This window comes from Sturnus vulgaris, chromosome 1, assembly GCF_052056855.1.
Source record: "Sturnus vulgaris isolate bStuVul1 chromosome 1, bStuVul1.hap1, whole genome shotgun sequence".
In the NCBI taxonomy this organism is placed as follows: domain Eukaryota; kingdom Metazoa; phylum Chordata; class Aves; order Passeriformes; family Sturnidae; genus Sturnus; species Sturnus vulgaris.
The window spans coordinates 5,028,767-5,038,662 of record NC_142243.1 but is presented as its reverse complement, the minus strand read 5'-3'; the positions used below and the strand labels follow the sequence as shown (position 1 = coordinate 5,038,662).

The window sequence follows — 9,896 nt, the reverse complement described above, 5'->3', positions numbered from 1 at the left end:
TTGAAGTGTAAGACCCAAACAACTCTGCAAAGCACCACTAGCAGCACAGGAGCTCAATGAACTGTCTCCTGTTGCAATTAGAGCTTGAGATCTATCAAATGTCCAGTTCTTAACAGATTTTACGTATGCCAAGTGGATTTAATCAGCTTAAAATACCTTGTGCTACTGATACCTTTATAAAGTGCCAACTCTATTAGCACTGTTGTCCCTATCAACAGGGAAAAGGTAAGTTTACTTTGACAGGATCTCCTTTCCATGAACCTGTGCTGATTGGTATTGACTACATTAGTGTCTTTATTAATCTGGTACATTTGAACTGATGTACTTATCAGCGGTTTATTATTGTGCTAGAATTGATACAGTCTCCAATTGTAACTCGCAGACACTCTGGAAATAATGAAATTCAATACTAATAGCCCTCAGGCAGCTTGGTGAAAATCCTGGGGTTCAAGTTATCCATTTAGCTTGAGTCACTTGCTGCTTAATGACCACAACAAGTATTGGTGGAGTGGAGGTATTTAATTTTCAACACACAATAAGACTCTGTCACTGGGCTGTTTCACCAGTACAGCACAGAGGTACTCCCTGAACAATTCTTGCCTCTGTCATTTTGCCTCCGTCCTTTTGCCTCCTTTATCAATATCCTACAAGGGTTTTTTTCCTCATTTTTATTACTTATTGTTAAGATAACCTTTTCTTTCCTCTGAATGTTTGACTCTGTCAGTGGTCACCCAGACATTACCCTCTAGGTAGTGCACATGCATTTTGGGGCAAAGGCAAAATATGCTTCACTGAACTTGTAATTATTAGTCACATTTTTCCTTCTTCTTTTTTTTTTTTTTTAACTTTTTTTAACTTTTTTGGCCTGTAACTGATATCAGCCTTAGGAAGCTGGCCATTTTTAGCAGCTCAATGTGCACAATGTGCATGTAGTTTGCCTATGTGTGTGTGTGCATGCATGTGGATTTTCTCTTCAATCTGCTGCTTTTTGTGTGCACATTAGACAATCTGCACACTCCCAGTTCAATCCCTGCTTCTGTTTAATTCAGGCAGTAGAGGAGTAGCTGGAGATGTCCTAGGAAGATAAAGGAACTGGGCTCAGGAGCTGTAAAAGCCAAACATCTGCTGGAAAGCAGGACACTTCCCCCATGGCAGAAGCTGGTGCTGGATACCTGCCAACTTCTCCTGCTTTCCCACACCACGATTTTTTCAGCTGTCCCTGCAGCAGCAGCAGCAGCTTTAACTTGGAGGAGAGCAGAAGGACTCAGAGGTGTCTCAGAGGGGTATCCCCCCATTCCCACGTGCTGCTGGGAACTTCTTAAAACTCCTTAGAGCAACTTGATGTTAGAACTGATATTCCTGTGAATATATTTTCCTATATATATATTCCTCTTTTTCTTACCTGAATGAATGAAATACTTGTTCCCCGACTGGGAGAACATCTTACTTCCGTGGAGGAGGAGCTTCAGAAGTAGACCAGGTTAATTACAGGTATGACCTAAAGGTTCAAGGTGCATTGGCATGGTTTCTAGAGTGAGTATAAAGGAACATCCTTCCTTTGGAAAAAATCAATGTTGAGCTGGCCAGTGTTGAATAAAGACCTCATCTGTGCAACATACCTGAAGGTAATCACTCACCTGGGATCCTTCTCCAGGCAGGATCTGTAGCTGACCTACAGGTAGTGCAGTAATACATTTAAATGAAGTGGCTACATTTAGATATTTTTTTGTCTGTGAGCTGAATCTCATGCCTTGTTTCCAGCCACAGTTTACCCTTGAATTATCATATCAATACCCTGTTATTTTGAGTACAGCCTTTCAAAGATCTCTGCTAACCAAAGGTGTCTCACCACCACCTTGGTGTCCTCTCCCCTTCTTGTGCTTTCCAGATTCCTGTTTGTTTTGGAAAAAATCCACATTTCTCAGATGTCCCAGACCAGCCCTGTGATTTCAGCTGGACTTGGATCCCAGCCCATCTCTATGGGACACCTGAGCTGGCACTGCTTGAGCTTCACCAAATGGCCTTAGAGGGCTCAAAGCAGAGATATTTGATGCAATATGGGGGGACAGCCCCTATCCGTGATGACACTCAGTGAGTGTCCCAAGAGCTTTCCTAAGCCTTTGGGTGTCATCAGTAACGTCAACAAGAAAAAGGTCAGCACATTTTGTGGGCAGCTCTCTGACCTCCTGGGCAGCTCCTGATTTCCCAATGTGCCCGTGCTGTGACAACAGTGATACATTAACTTGATAAACCTGTGCAGGTTCGGCCTGAGGAATCTCTCCAGCTGTTCATCTTCTGCCATTCCTTTTCTTGTTAGGCTTGGGAAGAAACTGAGTTTTCACAGAATTCTGTTGTTGCCGTAAAATGTAATTTGCTCTGCTGCAGAGCAAGCCAGGCAGAGTGAGCTGTGACTCTTTTCCTTCCTTGCTGGCTGCCTGTCTGGCATCACTTTCTCTCATAAGCTGGGCTCTTAAGTGGAGGCAGTGCATCCAAGGTAAGGATATTACCTCAAACCTCCTCTCTATAAATAGGCCTGGCTGCTGCCCCGAGGTTCCTTGTTCTGCTGTCAGAATATGGCTAAATGGCCACTTACGGATTCCAACGTGCTTGATGTGGAGATTACAGCTGCTATCCAAAACAAAGGAGCTTTCTCTCTCACAACGTGCTGCTCCCTTTATGAGGCAGTTTGGAAAACTCCAGTCTCTTGAGAGGGTTTAATCCATGCCCTGGTGCTTCTTTTGTGTGAGGACAACGCAGCTTCCTCCAGACCTAAATGGAAACAGGACCCTTGAGTGTCTGTCAGGATATGTTTGATGCCCTGAAAATCACAGGGGAGGAAAGGTCTGATCCCTGGAGGCTCACCTATGAAGCCAAACGAAAAGACACAGGGTTATGTCAGCTCAGCACAGGGATGCCAGCCTGGAATGGCCTCAGTGCAGGAGTGTGGCTTTGCCTCTGTGCCCCCCAGGAGCCAAAGGAAAGATGCTCAGTTTGGGCTCAGGACTGTGCTGATGTACCAGGGGTGGTAGTGAGGAAGTCTGTGAGTTGTGATTAGGCTGAAGATGGCTAATGAATAATGGTTGCTACAAAAAGGAGAGGTTTTGCAAAGAATATGATTTGCTCAGTGCCCTTGCATAGGTGTGTTGTCTCGCAGGTGTTTTTAGCAGAGCCAAAGAAAGCTCTGTTTTTCTTGTACTTTGTCCTTACACTATTTTTTCCTGCTTGAGGCATTTTTCAAAGGAAGTGGGAATGGCTGTGTTCTCTTGATGGATGTGGGAACTGGGAGATCAAGTGAAGGGGTGTTTCCTCCTGTCCCCCAGCAAGTCCAGGCAGGATTTGAAGCAGACTGCCCCACCACACACCCTCTGATAGAGGAGAGCTTCCCTCGCACTGAGGCATCATGGCAAAGCCTAAGCATGACACAGCAGCAGCTCCTGAACACTTGGAAAGCCTCGTCCTTGCTGCTGTGGTGGGGCTGAAGCATGGCTAACGCAGAAACAACTTCCCTTTGAGTTCTGGCAATGGAATTTGGGTGTGATTTATTCACTTATGCTGGGTTGGCATCTCCAGCTGCCGTGGCGACTTTACAAAAAAATATAATTAACTTTCTCCGTGGCAGCCCCAAGGCAGATGGCCATCACGGGCCTGGCAGCAGCAAGCCAGATGGCACAGGGATGGCAGTGGCTGAGGGGTGGCCGTGCTTCCCCACCCACCAGCTCTGCTGCGGGAGCTGGGTATATTCTGTGGGTGGCCACTATTTATATTTGCTTGTAAATTACGGCCCTCAAAATGCTAAATGAGTCTGCTGCAGCCTCAGAGCACAGCCTGGCTCCTGTGGCCACAGGTTTGAGTCGTGCAAGCGGAGCCAGGCTCACCTCCCAGTACAAAAGAGTTCTTTGTGCATTTTCTCCTGCTCCTCAGGCGTGTGCTCCTCGGCTACTCCGCTGTCCCACTGCCTCCAGCCGTGCCAGTGCTGGTGACTCAGCTGGACTCAGCCACCCAGAGCTCTCAGCTATCAATCACAACACCTACCTCTCGTCTCCTGCCATCTGCTCTCCTCCTTTCTGACATCTCCAGAGCTTTGCTCCTCACCCACATGCCATTTGGTTCCACGTCTCGTGGCAAGCATCACCCGGGCAATGCTTCCCTGCTCTCACCACCGGAGCTCCTTGCTCTGGTAGGAGGAAAACGTGGCTCGGGGTGATGGGAATGATGATGGTCTGCCTGTGTTTCAGCCTCCACTGTCAAGTCAATGCCAGCAGCAGCCAACACCTCTCTCTACTTACAGCATCCTAAGGGAGGGTGCACAGCCTGAGTCACTGAGCAAAGATTGCCATCATTTAAGGGACAGAGGACTCATCGTTCAGGCTCTGCTGATGTTGCCTTCAGCACTCAGCCTGGTGTGCTCCCATGTCCTCGATTCCCCCACTGGCTGTGGCTCTATCAGTGCCTCAACCTCACCACACAACATGAAAAAAAAACCTCAGCTCACGCCTGCGACTGTGTGCTCACATCCCAGCCAGGGTGACAAGCAGCTTCCATTTCCTGGCTCCCAGGGAGTTTTATTTTGAATGTTTTATGCAGCCAGGGCAGGACTGTGGTCCTGGGGGCTGTGGCATCTCCTCCACCCTGAACACATCTGTAGGTGTGGGAAGGCTGTGCAGGGCATGTCCTTGGTGTGAATTAACATGGAAGGGGATGTACTTTGCCACTTGTCTCGCACTAATGCAGCTCTTGTTAGCTGATGATTTTTGATGGAGATGTGTGTGCACTAATGGGAGATTGCAAGGCTAGAAGTAATTAAAAAAAAAGTTCCTTTCAGCGTGTTATAATCATTCTGAATTATTAAACAGGACAGAATTTTTAAAGTCTAATTCACTTTTCCATTATTTATGCTGTCTGCTTCAGTTTTATTCTGTCTTTTGAGAGTTATGAATCCACCAGAAAGTTTCACTTTCGGGTTGTGATGCTGTCGGTGTTGGAGGCTGCCAAGACTCCAACACTGCTCATTTAAAAGCCCCGTATGAGGGATGCATCCTTTCCCATTTCCATGCACAGCACTTACATTTCAGGCCCTTTTTTAACACTGCACCTACTAGGGAGGATTTTTTTCAGTTGCAGCAAGAGGCCACTGAGGATCAGAGGAAAAAGTCAGCACATCAAAGGGGCAGGGCAGGGAGCAGCACATGAGCAGATCTGTCCTGCAGTAGGTATGTGATCAAAGAGATAAGCGTCCATGCCTTCAACCAGCGCTGTCTTCCAGCCCCTGCTAATACATCCCAGCTCTAGCTGCAGCCTCTGCTGCTTAAATGCTCGGAAACACAGGGGTTTTAAACCGTAATTTACTGTTTCTTTTTTTGACATATTTCTAAATCGGTTCAATATGTTCTCGAACCGCTAAACTGAAGTGTTTGACTTGCGTCCAAATCGAAGTGTTCATAAAAAAAAAAAAAAAAAAAAAAAGGGGGGGGGGGGAAGGGGAGGGGTGGGGGGAGAGAGAAAAGAAAATGCAAGGAAAAGAGAAGTGCTCTGGTAGTTTAAATCAGTCAGCCCTGCACAGTGATTTAAAACCAGTGGAGCACTTCAAGTTTTCATAAGCACTTAGCTTTGGAAGCAGTCCGAGCCCCGAACACGTGCGTTTGCGGAATCATTTACCATTATTAGAGAGTTTGAATGGTGCTTGAGCTCTCCCTCTGCCCCGATAAGCACTTTGGCTGCCTGTGATTAGTAGGGTGGTTTCAGGCTTGTGCACAGTTGAGGGTGATTATTTTCAAGCGTGCCATCGCCTGTCCCTATCTCCAAAGATCTGAGATCTCCCAAATTCATTAATTCCTTCAGCTCATCTGAATGGAAATTACTAACTAGACGTGGTTCCCTCGGTGCAATTTTACAACGTGTGTCACAGGGAATAATAAATGTTTGCAGCCAGGGCAGATGGAGCAATAACGTGCATGCCACAGAGCACTCCTGTGCTGGGTCAGACCTGTTATTAAGATATGTGATTGTGGAGACTGTGCTCCAGCCATAGGCTGGGAAATTCTGGTTTTAGATGCCTCAGTGCTTCCTTTAAGCTGGAAAGGGCAGAAGGACAGTGCTTGATATTCCCACGTGTTTTATAGCTTTGTGCTGTGCTGCACTGATGGACAATACTTGGCTAAGCCAAGCCCAGGGTTTTACCAGCACAGAAGTCAAGGAGATTGTCAGATGAAGCTGTGCAAAGAGCTGATCTTTCAGGTTTGCTGGCTGACTCAAGCAAGTTTGGAAAAAAAAAAAAAAGTATGAATTCAGGTTAACTAAAGATGGAAATGTTTTGCTATTCTGAGCTGAGGAAAAATCTGAAAGAAACAACTCTGTTTCTTGTTTTTCACTTGTTAAGCTTTTTGGTTGTTAACTGCTCACAAATTTTGCAAGAAAATTCTGTTGCAATAAGAAAAATGGAATTGCTTTGACTTGAAATCATCTCAGCAATTTCCCTCAGGTCTTTTGGCGAGGTGGTAAAAAACAACAACAACAACAAAAAATGCAAACCCGAATTCCTACTTTTCCATGGAAATTTCTGACTAGCAGAAAGACCACATGGTCCAGTGTGAAAAAAGTCATAAAATGTCCAAATTTGTGCATGAAGCAATCTGGGTCAGTGATGCTGCTGTGCTCCCTGTGAGGGTTTTGCAGAGCCCAGAGCTCTGCTGCTGCCGGCAGGGAAGACTCCGGGAGTTTGAACTTTCGAGAGGGTCCCTAGATCCCTCCATGTGGAAAATCAGAACAATCTGCTGGCAAAGAGGTCAAACCCGAGGCATAAGAAAGATAATCCCACCCCTACCTCCTCCCAGACGTGCAGCCAATGGTCTCCAGTGCCCTGGCCCATCTCAGGACATCAGGAGGTGGCTTGGCTCTAAAGAGGAAAAAGAGAGGGAATTTTCTCTGGCAGATAAAGATGGGAGTGATGCTCGCCCTTCTCTGGGACCACCAAAGCCCCCATGGGGCTCTTTTCTGTGTTATCCAAGCAGGGTATGAGTGCTGTGAGGATCAGGCTGGAGTCCCCAGCCCACTCTGGCTCTTGGTCAGGTGTAATTTTGTGATGAATCCACTCTTTGCTGGTTGGTTTGCAAAAGAAGAGTTAGGGGAGGAGCAGGTGCTTGGGTGTCCCTGATCCATGGGAGGCTGCAGTTCCAGCTGATCCCACTTCTCCAAGGATCAGCCTTGGGCTTGTCTGTCCAGCCCACCACTCTGTACAAACAGGTGCCTCCAAAGGATGGTCCTACACCCCTGTTTTCAGGTGAAATTGCTGTCTCTGTCACCTGCAAATATCCAGATACCTGAATTTCAATCTTTCCTTCAAAATACTTGCATGAAAAACCTCAGGAACTTTTCTTGTTTGTTTTGGTTTGTTTTGGTTTGGTTTTGTTTGTTTTCTGTTCTGGATTGGTTTTGGGGTATTTTCTTGCAAGAGCAAATTCAGAAAATATTTTTGAGAGGAATACACAAGGAAAATCTCCAAACCATTGATTTTGCACATCCAAGGTTTCAGTGTCCTGAAGAAGTGCTTTTGTGAGAAAACAAAACTATTTTGGGCCAGACGTAGCAAGCATCTCTTGAAAGGAGAGAGTCACATATTTACAAACTGCCCTGATATCCTACAAACCACTGAGAAACGAACTGAAGGGAGTTAGTGCTTTTTGGAAATACAAAAAAGAGTTTGAAAGATCAAGACAGAGCCGTGATAAAAGGTGACAACCCTTGGGTAGCTGTGCTGATGTCTTTAATTACAAGAGAGCAGGAGCCAGTGAGAGCTGAGGTTCCTGTGCTGACCACTGGCTGCCTGGATGATGCTCTTCCAGCTGTTTTGCACCTCTGTGCCTCAGTTTCCCTTTCTTCTTAGAGGCTGGGATTCAGTCCTGCCCTGCAGACAGCTGCTTGCACCTTGCTTAAGTTCTAAGAAGTTTGTGGGATTGTGGTTTTTCTCCCCTCCTAGATGACTGGGTCTCTTTTGTCTCATTTTACAATCCTAATGAAAGGGGAAAATACACCTGAATTTGCCCTGTTCTGGAAGGGGAAAGTTGTTCTCATTATTAAGCTGTTATTTTTATGAAGCTGTACCTTGCAGGCCCTCAGTACTTATGTTATAGTCATCAAAAGCCAGGATGAGATCCCATAAACCATTCTTTATGGCAACCAGATGGTCATCGAGGCTGCAAAGGTACCTGACAGTGCCTATTACAGGGAAACACCTGCATGAACCTTAACCAGCTCTGTGCCAGCCCTGCCTCTGGGGTGACCTCTCCTGCAAAAGCTGGGGGACATAGTCACAACAACATAGTTATTTGGGGGGGGCATAGTCACAACCCCCCTCCCCAGACCCATTAACTGAAGCTGTCCTGTCACAGAGCTGTCCCCCTAGCCCTGACTCCTTCCCTTTTATTTTTAACCCCTTCTTTGGCCATAATGTGAGTAGGTGGAATAGCTACTGCAGCCTTCCTGCACCTATTAGAACACTTGGTTGACTTTTCCTGGTCTCTCTGCTTTGTTTGTGGGAAATGCTGCTGGGAGGGCCCTTTGGCAGGACCCCAGCTCACCATGGACAGGGCTGTGGGCTCACATCCCCTCTGAGACCCTTCCTGCTGGCAGAAGATGCCAGGTCCCACCAGCCTTCCCCACAACACTGAGCTCAGCCCCTCTTGGAGCTCACTTTCCTCCCAACTCTGGGGCTGTTGGCTCCCCTGTGACAGCCAAAATGAGCTGGTGTGAGAGTTAGGACAGTGCTACCTCACCATGGCCAGGAGCAGTCAGCAGGCAGTCCCTGGGTCAGGCTGATGGCAGGAGGATGCTCAGAGAGGATGTTGAGCAGAGGACACCCCACAAAAAGCAGAACCCATCCAGGCATGTTAGGCCACTGACAGTGTCTACGTGACTAATAATTCCTAATAGCAACAGGTTCACAGCACCTGGTGTGGCAGGGAGGTGCTGTTACTGGAAGGCTTGTTTCATCTCTCCTAAAAATCAGAGATGGACTGGTTTTGCCATCTAAACCAGTAATTAAGCAGAACTGGTAAAAAAAAAAAAAAAAAAAAAAAAAAAAAAAAAAAAGAAGCCCTATAAGGAAATACACATTATTGGTTTTGCAAAGCTGGTTCAAACCTGTTTTGATCCATGTGCATCCCAGCCTCCTTATGACATCCTGCAGCAGCCAAACACTTGATTAAAATAATATTGTTCCATCCTTTCAGGAGAGACAACACCTTCTGAGAAACAACTGCATTTTATTTCATATTATTTCTTTTTGCTCAAATGAGCTTTTATAACCTGTGAAAGCAACAGCCCCCAACCACAGCATTAAACTCTCTGGCTTCTGAGCAAGAGGCAAGCACTGGGGGCTCTTGCAGTGCCTTTCTTCCCTGACAAACTGATGTAACCTGTTCTGCATTGCCCAATTTCACTTGAAAAATAAAGAAAAAAAAAGAAAAATGGAAAAAAAGAAAAGAAAAAAGCTCATGGGCACTTTCCTCAGAAAGCAACACCACGCTCAGTTTCCCAGAGAATGAGTCACACGCTGACATCCGGCATCCTGCCTCTCACCCCAGCCCAGGGCAGCACGGAGGAAGGGTGACAGAATGCTCAGAATTTCTTCTGAGAGCTCACCTCGGTGAGCTGGAATGGCCGGGGCTGTGGGGATGCCGTGCTGAGCCCCGTGCAGAGGGAAGTGCAGCCCATCCCTTCCCTAACACCTTCCCAGTGGGGTCACCCCTCACATCATAAACATGAGCAAGCAGGTTTTTTGCCCTAAAGCAATAGGTGTGCTATAATCCTGAAAAAGGGACACTAAATGGCTTGGGAGGTTCCTGTAACAAGTAGATATCTCTTCTTTCTGCAGAGTTTTTAAGTCCTGTAGGTGTCTATTT

General features: G+C 46.5%; 1 long non-coding RNA gene across 1 annotated transcript; it reads left to right on the top strand.

Annotated features, from left to right (window-relative positions):
• Positions 1 to 2,233: 2,233 nt before the first annotated feature.
• LOC148225056 (uncharacterized) lies at positions 2,234 to 4,821 on the top strand. The gene is made up of 2 exons (XR_015798796.1): positions 2,234 to 2,494; positions 3,922 to 4,821. It is a non-coding gene; the product is annotated as an uncharacterized LOC148225056 (long non-coding RNA).
• The last annotated feature ends 5,075 nt before the right edge of the window (positions 4,822 to 9,896 follow it).